The following is a 14657-nucleotide window of genomic DNA, read 5'->3' as shown; positions in this document are numbered from 1 at the left end:
TTCTCTACAGCAATTGGTAAATACACCACACACTTTCCCATTTCAAGCAAGCTAAGTTCTATTCTAATCCCCTCCAGAACATCACTGTGCTCAGAGACAATCAGTCCCCCGTGATGATCTAGCAACCTCTTTTCAAATGCTCGTTCACTCCAGCGTTAGAGATCCCCGGGCTCTCTAGACGCTGACTGCCGGTATCCCCCCTCCGACTGTATATTACTACTCTGGTATTTGACTGCAAGAACAGAGGTACTGTCTTCAAGAAGCCATTTAGGAGAATTTTGCTTGCATAACAGTTACACGGCATTGGAGCTTCTCTTTCCCAGGACCTTTTTGCTTCTCTGTACTCCTTTCTGTCATGGATTTGAATACTATTTTTACCCCAGTGACTTTAAAATTTTAATCTTTAGCACAGAACTCTGCTCTGAATTCCACTCTTCTACATCCAAGGCTTTGTTGACACCAGCGCTTGCAAGGCTCACAGACATGCCCAAACATGTCTTGCCTGCATACTCGCACATCAGCTACCACCACCTCTCCAGGCCACCTCCACACACCCCAGGCTCCACCATCTCAGCTATGGCACTTCCACGCACCTAACCATTTCGATTCCTCCCTTTCCGCATCCCACCCCCGTTCGAATCCATCCACAAGTCTTTTGACATGAGCTCCACAACATACATGGCATCCATCCATTTTTCTCTTGTTAAGATTGCCATCTCTTGCCCTGCAGCAGCTTTATGGCCCTTCTCCCCACTTCCATTCTTGCTCATTTCCAATCAGTTCACTCAGAGCAAATATGAGTCTTCAAAAATCAGATCATCTCAGTTGTCTTCTAAAAGCTTCCCATTGCTTCCCATTACAGTTTGTCATGAGCACGCTAGGAAGGCGCACGCAGGAGCTGTGTCTTTCCACAATGTCAGCTTTATTCAGTCATAGAGCAAAGTTAAATCACAATGAGAAAGCAGGTTCAGGATTCCCCACTCGACGACCATTCACCATGGGATTAAACTTGGCTTCTTCCACAGCACACAGGGCAGGACAGAAGACAAGCTACACAACAAACAAGAAAACAGAGGGTGCAGGAAGTGCATGAACGAAACGCGAAGTCGGTCTGTGGGCGCGCAGCTGAGGTAAGGCCTCGGGCTGGTCCGGGTGGGCTCTGGGCACTCACTGCTTCTGCTGTTCCGGCAGCGAAGGATCTCAGTTCTGTTCGGAGATCCATCGGGCAGAGCCTTCAGCGGCAGTTGTCTTTTTTACGTGATCAGACAGAGGGGTCAGGTCCTAAGAGTCTGAGAGTTTGCTGCCCAAATCCTTCACTTTATAAAGGGATTTCATCAGTTTTGGGGTCTCTGCAGGCCTCCTCTCTTTCTGCTCCTTATCAGTTCTGGGTGTCAGCTGATGTCGGTCCTGGGGAGATCTCCTAGCGGTGGTACCAGAACTGCTGGCATCATTGCTTGACCCAGGCCCCTGCTTGACATGAGAGACTCCATTTTGCTCTCTACACAGTAAAAATCCAAATAACTACCATGATTCTAAGATCTTCTGTGTCTTGTTCTGTCTTCTTCTCCAAACTCATCTCGTATTACTTTTTCACCACACCACTCAAGCCCGCACTGGTAGATCCAATCCTGACTTTAACAAATGATTTTCTACCTCAGTGCCTTTGTACGTGGACATCCTATCTAGACTACTCCTCTCTGCCCATTAGCCTCTTCTCATCTTTTAGGCTTGGAGGGTCCCCTCCTCGGAGAGAGATTCTCTAGCCATCCTCTGGTGTTCTCTGTCCCAGTTCCTTATCTATGAATGATACGAAGGAAATATTTTTAATTACATTATTTGTCTGTTTACTAGTCCCTTCGTCTGCCTCGTGAGCCTCATGATTAGGGTGGACTTGCTCTCTGTTTTATCTCCTGCACTTGGCACAGAGCCTGGTACATGGTAGCTGTTGACATATTTGTTGAACAAATCAGTGAATGAATAACAGTGCCATCAAACAGAAGCAAGAGATTTCCTTCTTATTTTTTATTCTTTTTATGGTTATTTTAAACGGAACCATGGCAATCACTAAATATAGTTTCATTTCTCTTGGACTTATTAGGCAAACAGACTTGAAGTCTAAAATAGTTTAATTATGCTTAAAATGATTAACCTATGGCTTCTGAAACTGGTTTTCTTTATGAAGCATCCTTAGAGGGTTGCTGTCATCTTCTTTAATCCATAGACTAGCAGATGGTTGTAGGTGGGCAGTGGCAGAAAATAGGCTTTGATTTAAGTCTCCCAAAAGCTATTTTTCTACTTATATTTGTACAGAATTAGCAGTCATGCTCAAGTATAAGAAAATCTGGGAACAGACTGGATAGCTGCTGGTTTCGTCATTGTGTTTGTGAGCTAGAAATATTTCTTCATCAATGATTACTGTAAGACTCAGATCTGCTTTTGTGACTAATCAATGTTTCCTTATGCATTATGCTTTCTGGGTATATTTTTATCGAAAAATCTGATTTCAGCACACTTCCAGGAATGTAATGAATTATTAAAGCTTTCCACTTAAGCTATTTTGGAGGGAGATTGCTTGCTCACACCAAAGCCACAGCAGATGTTTGCCCAAAAATGCAAATATCACTTGTACCCAACCGTTGATCTTCGACCCCCATCCTCCTCCAGAGGTGGCTCGCCTTGGGCTTAATTTTTCACCTGTAAGCCGTTCTGTCCTGGCTGCTTTAGGGAGTGCTGTTCTCCCCAACTTGCAATATACCACAAGTGAAATTTGTTTCTGTGTTCATGAAGGATGTACAACCTTTGTTTCAAGGCCTTTACATTTTTCCGTTTTGTCTTAGGGAATATATTGCAGAGATTTTTTTATCACTAAAAAGCCCTACTCGTGATCTTGTCCAACTCTTTTATCTTACATGTGAAGAAACCAGGACCCAGCCTGGTGAAGAAGCCTATCCACAACTAGGTGGTGCCCCATCTGGGACTGACCCTACAAGTTTGCCAATTCCTGTGCACTTTTGAACTGTTGTGACCTTGGTCCAACAAATGCTTGTTTTGGTGGTTTTCAGCTCTTAGTTCTAAGTTTGAAAGTGTTAAATGGCCATGTTACTAACGAACATTTAACCATTTTATCATACACATTGTATAGGTTAGGGACCCTTAAAAAGGGCATGCTTTGGAATTAATATTTTTTTATTTTATTTTTAAAGATTTTATTTATTTATTTGACAGACAGAGAGACAGCCAGCGAGAGAGGGAACACAAGCAGGGGGAGTGGGAGTGGAAGAAGCAGGCTCTCAGCAGAGGAGCCTGATGTGGGGCTCGATCCCAGAATGCCGGGATCATGCCCTGAGCCGAAGGCAGACGCTTAATGACTGAGCCACCCAGGCACCCCTGGAATTAGTATTTTAAATGTCCATTTACCTTTAAGGTAATACTTAAGATTATTGCAGATAAGTAAAAGTTCATTACATTACACAAGTTTTGGGGACACCTGGGTGGCTCAGGCTGTTAAGCCTCTGCCTTCGGCTCAGGTCATAATCTAGAAGTTCTCGGATGGAGCCCAGCATCAGGCTCCCCCCTCAGTGGGAAGTCTGCTTCTCCCTCTCCCTCTGCCCTTCCCCCCCCCCCGCTCCTGTCCTGTGCTCTCCCTCTCTCAAATAAATAAATAAAATATATTTAAAAAATAAAATAAATTACACAAGTTTTTTAAAATTGCAAGACACCTTTTCAGAAGTATTGCATATATTCACTAATTTGGCCTAATTTTATTGGATTAAAGATAATTATTTGCATGTATTTAAATTAGATATAACTTTCAAAACAGCAGTTTCACTAGAAAGTGGTAAATTCCTGGGGTAGTGAGCTCCTACTTATGGCACTCAAGAAATCCATAGAGATTGTGTGGAAATCTGGACAAGATGCCTTCTTTTGATTTTATTTACTAATTTTTCAGAATATCTGAATTTATTATCTTATTCAGCAACCATTGACTGAATGGGGTCACTGTTGGGGATATAAAATGTTAAGAATCTTGGCCCTCTGGGAAAAAAGACGCATACCTGTACCAGTGGAGGAGGTTGGGAACTGAAATCAGTCGACCTCGGTCTTGCTTCCAACTCCTGGATTGTTTGAATCTCCCTAACATGGTTCCCAAACTCCAGGGCTTCACATTACTCTTAAAATAAAAATCCAGCTTCCTCCCCTGGTCTACATGGCCCTTTATGACCTGCTCCCTACCTACCTCTTAGATCTGATTAATCTGGGTCTTCTCCAGTGGCCACAGAGCCTTTGTGCTCCTCTCCCTCTGTCTAGAGCACTCTTTGTTCACATAGTCACATGACTATAGCTCCTTCTTCATAGTTCCCAGCTGAAGCACCTCCTTAGGGGGCATGCCCCACCACCTGTTACATTCTGGAGCTAAACTCACTATCCCTTCACCCTATTTCATCTTTATCACGGCACGTATTTCTACCTGAATTGTCTGGCGTATTTGTCCATTTCTTTGTTGCCTGTGTCTCCTCCTTCTAGACTGTCAGTCTCATTAGAGCAGAAACAATGCCTGTCTTATTCCTGGCTCTATCCTCATCACTTCACACAGCAGCCTGGAAGGTAGTAAGGGATCAGTCCATAGTTCCTGAATAAATAAGTGAACATTACAGCAGGATTCCTTGAGAAGCTTTAAAAACAAACTTGTGGGCTATACCTCCAGGGATTCTGATTCATTCTACAAGTCCTGGCAATCTGGTTTTAAATTCTGCCCCACCCCACCCAAAATTCTTACTTATACCCAGCTTTAGGACCCGGTGTACTAATACCCTTGTGTTCTTTCACCTCCCAATGCAGCCTGTTTCCACTCTGACTGCTTTATTAGAAAGATCTTCCTGGGGCTCCTGGCTAGTTCAGTGGGTAGAGCATTCAGCTCTTGATCTTAGAGTCATAAGTTTGAGCCCCATGCTGGTGTAGAGCCTACTTTAAAAAGGGAAGGAAAGAGAAGGAAGAAAAGAAAACAAAAGAAGAATAAAGAAGAGAAAAGAAAAGAAAAGAAAAAAAGAGAAAAGGAAAGGAAAGAAAAGAGAAAAGGAAAGAAAAAAGAGAGAAAAGAAAATCTTCCTGATGCTGAGCTAGAATCTTCATCTAGTTCCCAAACCATTGTCCAAGCTCTGCTCTTTAAGGCCATATATAACATCATTCATTCATTCATTCATTCATTCATTCATTCATTCAATATTCACTAAAGACCTACCATATACCGGTGTAGAGGTGCAGGGATTCAGCAATTAAAACATTGCCCTAAGAAGTCTCCCACTCCCTAATCCACCTCTACAGTTAACTGTATTTCCACATGTGTTAGTTTCTGGTTTGTTCTTCCAGGGCTCCTCAATGCAAATACAAGGAAACAAACAAACAAAACCACTCATATTCTTATCTTCCTGCTTTCTTACACAAAATGGAGCAAACTACATAAGTTTGCAACTTTTTTTTCTTGTAAAAGTGCATCTAAGAAAAGGGATGTATTAGCAGAATGGAGGTTGTAGGATTTTGCACTCTCACCAGTAATATTTGAGGGTCCATTCCCACCCAGTCTTACAATACAGTGTTTTTTTTTTATTTTGTTTTGTTTTGAAGATTTATTTATTTATTTTACAGAGAGAGGGAGAGAGCACACATGTGCAGCTTGGGAGGGAGGAGCAGAGGGAGAGAGAAACTCTTAAGTGGACTGCGCCCTGAAGGCAGAGCCCAACTCCGGACTCGATCTCATGACCCTGAGATCACAACCGGAGCCAAAACCAAACGTCGGATGCTTAACCAGCTGCGCCACCTAGGTGCCCCCCAATAGAGTGTGTTTTTAAACTTTGGGATTTTTGTCAATCTGAAAGGTGAAAAATAGTATCTCAGTGTAGGTTTAGCTTAGAATTATCTTATAATGAAAGAGATCGAATATATTCTCAAATATTTAGGGGTATCTTTTATGTCCCTTCACCAATTTTTCTATTGGAAAAGAATATTGACGAAAATCGCAGCAGATCCATTTCAACACCCCTAAAAGAAACCTCTAGGCCATTAAGCAGTTACTCATCCATTTCCTTCTCCCTCCAGCCCCTGGCAACCATCGGTCTGTTTTCTGTCTCTATGGTTTTCCTATTCCAGATATTTTATATGAATGAAACCGTACATAACCTTTTGTGCCTGGCTTCTTTCACTTAGCATAATGCTTTTTTGTTTTGAGGGTTTTTTAAATTCATTTGAGAGAGAGAGCATGAGCAAGAGCATAAGCGGGGGGGAGAGGCAGGGGGAGAGGCAGGGGGAGAGGGAGAAGCAGACTCCCCACTGAGCAGGTGCCTGAGGAGGGGCTCCACCCCAGAACCCCAGGATCTTGACCTGAGCAGAAAGCTGACACTTAACCAACTGAGCCACCCAGGCGTCCTCCCCTAGCATAATCTTTTTAAAGTTATCTACTGTTCTAGTATATACCTAGTACTTTGTTCCTTTCTGTCTGCATAATATTGCTTTGTATGTATATACCACAATTTACTTATCCATTACTTTGTCATCGTGCTTATTTTGGGTTTTTCCCCGTCTCTGGACTTCGTGAATAACACTGCGATGAACAGGTATGTACCTGTATAGGTTTAAGTACCTATTTTCAGTGTTTTTTAGTATATGGCTAGGAGTGGAACTGCTGCATCAAAGGATAATTCTGTGTTGAACTTTTTGAGTACAAGAGTTCCAATTTCTCCACATCCTCACCAACACTTTATTTTCCTTTTTTTAAAAAAATGATACCCATCCTAGTTTTTGTGAAGCGGTATCTCATTGTTTTGATTTTGCATTTCCCTAATGACTAATGAAACTAAACATCTTTGTGTGCTTGTCGGCCATGTGTATGTCTTCTCTGGAGAAACGTCTACTCAAGTCCTTTACTCATTCTTAAATTAGGTTGTTTGCCTTTTTGTGTTGAATTTCAAGGGTCTTAATATATTTTGGTTAGTAAACCCTTATGGGATTTGCAAATATTTTCTCCAATGCTATAGCTTATCTTTTCATTTTCTTGATAATGTTCTTTGATGCACAAAGCTTTTAATTTTGACAAAGTCCAATTTATCTTTTTTTTTCTTTTGTTACCTGGGCTTTTAGTATTATCTAAAAATTCATTGCCATGATCATGAAGACTTACTCCTGTGTGTTTTTATAAGAGTTTTTGGTTTTGAGCTCTTATACTTACTTAAATCATTGATCCATTTTGAGTTGATTTTTATATAAGCTGTGAGTTCAGGGCCAAACTTTTCTCTTTTTTTGTACGTGATATCCAATTGTCCCTGCCCCATTCATTGAAAAGACTCTTGTTTCCCTGGTGAGTGGTCTTGGCACTCTTGTGGAGATCAACTGGCCATAGATGTATGGGTTAATTTCTGCATTCTCATTTCTATGCCACTGATCTATCTATCTATAGATAGATACACCCTTGTACGACTGCCAGAATGTCTTTATTGCCATCGCTTTGCAATGTGTTTTGAAATTGGGAAATGAGTTTTCCAATTTTCTTTTTCTTTTTCAAGACTGTTTTGGCTATTTGGGGTCCTTACAATTCCATATGAATTTGAGGATTGGCATTTCCAAATCTGCAAAGCACTGATGGAATTTTTTGTAAGAATGCACTCAAACTGGAGATTTTTGTGGGTAGTATTACAATCCTAACAACATTAGGTTTTCCAGTGCATGAACATGGATTGTCTTTCCATTTATTTAGGTGTTTACCTTCTTTCACAATGTTTTGTAGCTTTCAGTATTCAAGTCTTTCACTTTCTTGGTTAAATTTATTCCTAGGTATTTTATTCTTTAGGATGCTGTGATAAGAGGAATTCTCTTAATTTCCTTTATGGGTTGTTCATTGCTGGTGTATAGAAATACAACTCATTTTGCTTGTTGATTTTGGATTCTGCAACTTTGCTGAATATATTTATTAGCTCTAGTAGTCATTTTTGTAGATTCTTTCAGATTTTCTACACTTAGGATCATGTCTTCTGTGAACAGAGATAGTTTTACTTCCTCTCTAATTAAGATGACTTGTATTCCTCTTCCTTACCTGATTACTCTGGCTGGAACTTCTAGTGCAATGCTGAATTACAGTGGTGAAAGTGGGCATCCTTGTCTTGTTCCCGATCTTAAAGGAAAAACTTTCAGACTTTTAGCATTGAGTGTGGCATTAGCTGTCGGTTTTCCATAATTGCCCTTTATGATATTGATGAAGTTCCCTCTTACTCCTAGCTTTCCAAGTGTTTCTGTCATGAAGAGGTGTTGGCTTTTGTCAAATGCCTTTTCTGTGTCAACTGAGATGATCATATACTGGGGTTTTTTTCTGTAATTTTATTAATGTTGTTTATCATGTTGATTGATTTTCCCTTTTTAAATATTTTATTTATTTATTTGAGAGAGAGAGCATGTGCAAGAGAGCACAAGCAGGCTGCCCATGGAGCAGGGAGCTGGGTGTGGGGCTCAATTCCAGGACCCCTGAGCCAGAAGCAGCCACTTACCCTACAGAGCCACCCAGGAGCCCCTAGTTCGGTCTTCTTTTCCTAGTTTATTAAGATGCCAAGTTAGGTTATTGATTTGAGATCTTTATTCTTTTTTAATGTAGACGTTTACTGATATAAATTTTCCTCTGAGCACTGCTTTCATTATACACATAAGTTTTGAGTGAAATGAAATGAAATGAAATGAAATGAAATGAAATGAAATAATGAAATAATGAAATGAAAAGAAAATTCTCATTTTCATTAATCGCAAGTATTTTCTCAGCTCTCTGGTGATTGCTTTTTTGACCGTCCCATTGATTGTTCAAAAGTGTGTTTCAATTTCAAAGTATTTGTTAATTTTTCACTTTCCCTTCTGTTATTGATTTCTACTTTCACTCAATTGTGGTTAGAGAAGACACTTCGTATAATTTCACTCTTTTAAATTAATTAAAATGTGTTTTGTGGTTTAACATTTGGTCTATTATGATGAATGCTCCTTGTGCATTTGAGAAAAATGTGTGTTCTGTTGCTGGGTGGAGTGCTCTACAGCTGTCTGTTAAGCCTAGTTGGTTTATGGACTGTTACAGTCCTCTATTGCCTTACTCTGTCTAGATGTTCTATCTCTTATTGAAAGTGGATTTGAAGTCTCCAACTATTATTGTGAAGCTGACTATTTCTCCCGTAAATTCTATCAATGTTCATTTCATACATTTTGGGGTGCTCTTGTTTGGTGCATGTTTGTAATGTGATACTTTCTTAATGAATTGACCCTCTTATTGGTATATAATATTCACCTTTATTTCTTAAAATAGTGTTAGACTTAAAGTCCATTTTTCCCCTGATATTATCTGATATTTTTCAGATATTTCTGATATATTCAGCCAGCTCCCTTTGGTGACCATTTGCTGAAATATTTCTTTTTCCTTTCACTTTCAACCAGTTTGTGTCTTTGGATCTAAAGTGAGTCTTCGGTAAATAGCATATAGTGGATTATTTGTTTTTAAGCATTCTGCCAATCTCTGCCTTTGGATTGGTATATGAGTGCTGCCAAACTGACTTCATCTCTGTCCCTCCATCTTGTCCTCCCCACTGTGCACAGATGGTGCCCCTTTAGGTAACTGCCCTGGGACGTCACCACCATGCCCCTTGCTCCATGAAAGCTGTGGATTAAGGTCCACAGAAGGAGGCAGAGAGTAGGGGTGAAGAACAGCTGCAGGAAATGGTCAGGGGATTGCTGTGTAGTACTGCCCGAGCGTCTGCCCTCCAGACCACCCCTGGCAGTGACTTACCCTGAACAAAACTGTGCAAGTGGTATGGAGAGGCTTGCTTCAAATTGCAGTATAAAAGTGCCTTCTCGGTCTGGAGGATACATTACCGACGTTTCTTCACCTTCTAACAATTGGAGAGCTTAATCTATTTACGTTTAAAGTAGTTACTAATATATAGGGGAAGGGAGGGAAATCTGAAGGGAGAGAAATCAGAGAGGGAGACGAACCATGAGAGACTATGGGAGCCGGGAAACAAATGAGGGTTTCAGAGGGCTGAGGGGAGGGGGTAAAAGGGGTAAAAGGGGGTAACAGGGTGATGGGTATTAAGGAGGGCACATGCTGTGACGAGCACTGGGTGTTATAGTAACTGATGAATCATTGAACACTACATCAAAAACTACTGACGTACTCCACAGTGGCTAACTGAACACAATAAAAAAAAGTGGTTACTAATCAGGAAGGCCTAACCTACACCATTTTTTGTGTTTGTTTTCTGTATGTCTTACACCTTTTTTCCCTCCATTTTTTCCATTACTGACTTATGTGTATAACTGATTTTTGTAGCATACCATTTTGATTCCCTTTTCATTTATTATTTGTGTATATATTTTTGAATATTGTCTTAGTGTTCACCATGGGGGCTACAATTAACATCCTAAATTTATAACAGTCTAGCTTGAATTGGTACCAATTTAGTTCTAGCAGCATATAAAAACTCTGCTCCTATAAGCTCCAAACTCCCCCCTCTGTTGTTGCCATAAATGACATCTTTATACGTGGTGTGCCCGTTAAGATAGACTTGTAATTATTGTTTTATACATTTGTCTTTTACATTATGTAGGAAACAAAAAAAGAGACTACAAACAAAACACAGAGGACCAGCTTTTATATTTTCCCATGTAGGTACCTAGGTTTTTGTTTTCTTTGTATGGCTTTGAGTTACTGTCCAGCGTCTTTTCATTTCAGCGTAGAAGGGCTCCCTTTAGCATTTCCTGTAGGGCAGGTCTGCCAGCAACAAATTCCTATAGCTTTTGTTTATCTGGAAATGTCTTCATTTCTCCATCTTCAAAGGACAATTGTATCAGATATGGAAGTTTTCATTGACATTTGTTTTTCTTCTGGCCTCTACGCACTCTGGTGATTCATCTGCTGTTGACTTACTGAGTATTCCTTGTGTGTGAGAAGTCACTTTTCTCTTTCCGTTCTCAAGATGCCCTCTTTGAGTTTGCCTTTTGACAACTTGACTATGATGTGTCTTGTAATGGATCTTTTGCATGTATCCTGCATGTTCTTCATTGAGCTTCTTAAGTGTGTAGATTTGTATCTTTTACCAAATTTGGTAAGTTTTCAGCCATTATTTCTCCAAATATTCTTTGTGCTCCTTTCTCTCTCTCCTCTCCTGCAATTCCCATTAAGTGCATGTTGGCATACTTTATGGTACCCAGTATCTCTTAGGCTCTATTTATTTATTTTTATTCTTTTTTCTTTCTGCCTTTCAGGCCGAATAATTTCAATGGGCTTATCTGAAAGGTTGTTGATTCTTTCTTCTGCCTGCTCAAATCTGCGACTGAAGCCTTCTAGTGAGTTCTTCACTTTACTTACTGCACCTTTAGCTCCAGAACTTCTGTTTGGTTCCTTTTTATAATTTTTATCTCTTTATTGATATTATCTTTTTGTTCATATATTGTTGTCCTAGTTTCCTTAGCTCTTTGCCTGTGATTTCCTTTAGCAATTTGAGTATAATTAAGACAGTTGAAAAAAAATTTTTTTAAAAAGACAGTTAAATTTAAGTTTTTGTCTAGTAAGTACAATGTCTTTACCTCCTCGGGGCTAGTTTCTGTTAATTCTATGAGTGGAACATATTTTCTTGTTCCTTTACATGCTTCATCATTGTTTGTTGAAAGCTGCACTTTGAATTTTATTATGTGGTAACTCTGGAAGTCAGATTTATTTTGCTCTCGTTGAAGTATGTATTTCTTGCTTGGCGTAGGCTGTTTGGTGACTTTTCTAAACTATTTTTGGGAAGTCTGTATTCTTAGTCGTGTATGGCCTCTGAAGTCTGTTTCTTTATCTTGTGTTTTAACAGAGATTTCCTTGAATGCCAGGAGCCCTACCCCCACCCCCAAAGAAAAACAAAACAAAGCAGAAAGAGAAGAGAAAGAACAAATAAAAGAAAAAAATCTAGTATCTCCTAGTTTTTGCAATATGCTCTGTGTCGGGACATTTCCTAACTGTTTAGCCGGACCATTTACATCTCTGCTTAGCCTTCACTTCTTCTTTGTGCTAACCAAGAGATCAGCCAGAGACAAAAGCTTAAAGTCTTCTCAGGTCTTTTCTGGTATGTGTTCTGCCCTGGACATGCACGTGACTTTCTAAATTCCCAGTATGCAAGTGTCCTTTTGAATGCCCTTACTTTCCCAAAGAAACTCTCTCCTGAGCTTTTCCACCTCGGATTTTGGCCCTGTATTGTATACTTCAGTCATAGTCATTTGTCCCACCTTGATACAGGTAATCAATTTGCCTTATGATATTTTTAAGAAATGTCCACAACTTTTCCACCCTGAGCAAGTTACAAGTTAGGCAAAACAAAAAGCTCCTTGTGTCAGTCCTTCAGACAGGTTAGACTAGACAAACACAATTCTTTGCAAGTAAGGTTCGCACTGGGAACATGACATACCATCTTCAAGTCTGTGGATATACCACGGAGGTGGGTGAGACAGGGGCAAATGAAAGCACCACGAATCTTTTCGACCAATTTTAGGTTACCTTTTTCTTGATATAAGGTTCGCTTGGATCCTATAAATCTTTGCTTTCCAGAGTTAACAAAGTTGATTCTAAAATTTTTTGCTTCATTTTCTGATGTCTCCGTGGAGAAGTGGGTCCTTGGCGCTGCCTACTCCACGGTTTCCACTGACATGTGGCTGCTATACCTTCACCCACCTCTTTATATATAATCTTCATCATTCACATTGTTTCAGGTACAACTTTTGCGACAGCATAGAGTTGTGTGTTGCTTTGAATAGTCATTTGAGCCCATTTCCATGTTTCGGTATGAGAGATCTGCTTTGTCTCCGTTATTTTATATTACTTTATGTTTAATGCTTATATGAATGTGTGTGTGTGTGTGTGTGTGTGTGTGTGTGTGTGTGTGCATATGTGTGTATATGTCCATTTCATTACATGGTCTGCTTTCTTTGTTCATTTCTGCTGTGGTCGTGGTTCTCTTCGTGGTTAGGAGGCTTCCATTTCTCGTTTTGGTGGTTCCCTCGGCATGTACATCTTTATGTAATACCCTTAGTTCCTTCTTTTTGTTCCCCACTATGAATAACAATTAAATTAGCTTGTGTCTTCCTTGCCCTGCTGACCCTCTCTTCTCCAACACCCAATTTAATTAGTACTACATTTCTTTGTTTTTACCTTTTTATACCGAAAATACTTAAGCTTACATTACTATAAATGATGTCCTTTGTTCCCAGCTATTTCACATGAGACTGTCACTACGCTTATTTTACTCCCCCACTTGAACTCCCGTTTTTGCTAGTTTTATCATTTAAACATTGTTGGAACACATAACATTAACCCCTATTCCCACCTTTGTTTTAATTATTATGGTTTTTAATACTATTTAGTATTTAGTAGATTAAAGATAACATTTTCTCAGTAACCTTGGTTATTCTTGCAACTTCTCTTTCCATATGAATTTTAGAATCAGTTTCTTAGGTTCTAAGAAAAACTCTGTAGGCGAGTTGCTTCAAATTGTATTGAGTCTTGGATAAATTGGATGGAATTTACCCACAAATATCTTTGCGTATTTGTTGTTAGTCTTACAACTGGGTATGGTTTTGTTGCTATTGTAAATTACTTGGAAAACCACGATTTCTGCATTAAGCTCCTGCTTCTTTTCTCCATAACACCAACAGATACCCTGGCCTTCACTTGCTCTCCCTGCTCCTCTCTGCACTTACTCCATGCGGTCACCATGCCCTGTTACTCCGACGTAGCTCACACACTAAATGCCACAGACCCCATTTTTCTCATCACACTGAGCACGCGCTCTGTCAATGCTGGCCAGTGATCACACTAACCGATCTGTTTTCAGGGCCAAGGTTATACTTTTCAGTCTCTTCTGATCCTTGTATTTTAATAAGCACCGCTGGTTTAGGCTGTGGGTTTGGTCTAGGCAGGTATTAATGGGACCCTGAGCTGGGAGTGGAGATGGGGTCAAGATATGAAACAATGTGGAAGGAGACTCCCAGCCCATGACAAATGGTGAAATGTAGGAAGCAAGGAAGGGAGAGGTACTACGATTTTCCTCCTCCTTCAGGCTCTTGGGGTTGTGTGCCAGAGGCCTTTTGCTTTCTACTGCATGCTTTCAAGGTACGAAGGCCACAAACCCGCTTCAGAAGCGAACGCCCTCTCCCTCGATTCCCTGTCCTTCCCACAGCTCTCCGGCTCTGCCCGGTACTGCGTCTACAGTCCCAACATCCCTTGAGTGCCCTGGCTGTTCGCTGCCTTCTAACAATGAGATCCTATGCCTGATACACTGGAGATGCCCCATGAATGCTCTGTGACCAAGTGAATGACAACTATTGCATGTTAATGTCTTTGTAACCTCTGGGGCAGGTCAAGATGGTACAATTATGCCCAAAACATATTTGGCACTAGTGTGGCTAATAAATCCATACATCAGAGCTGAATGTGTTGAATCCATGGCAGGCCAGGCTCTCTCTTGCCTCTGGGCCTTTCTGCATGCAAATTTCTCAGCTAGAAAAACCGTCCTCTGCCCTCAGCCCCTCCTTAGGTTGCTAACAGTTACATTCCTCAAGGAGGCCTTCTCTGAAGAGCCCCTTCCTTCCTCCCTTCCTTCTTAAAGTTTATT

This window comes from Ursus maritimus, unplaced genomic scaffold (genome assembly GCF_017311325.1).
Source record: "Ursus maritimus isolate PB19 unplaced genomic scaffold, ASM1731132v1 scaffold_1, whole genome shotgun sequence".
Taxonomy (NCBI): Eukaryota; Metazoa; Chordata; class Mammalia; order Carnivora; family Ursidae; genus Ursus; species Ursus maritimus.
The sequence above is the reverse complement of the archived record's forward strand: the minus strand, read 5'-3'. Positions refer to the sequence as shown.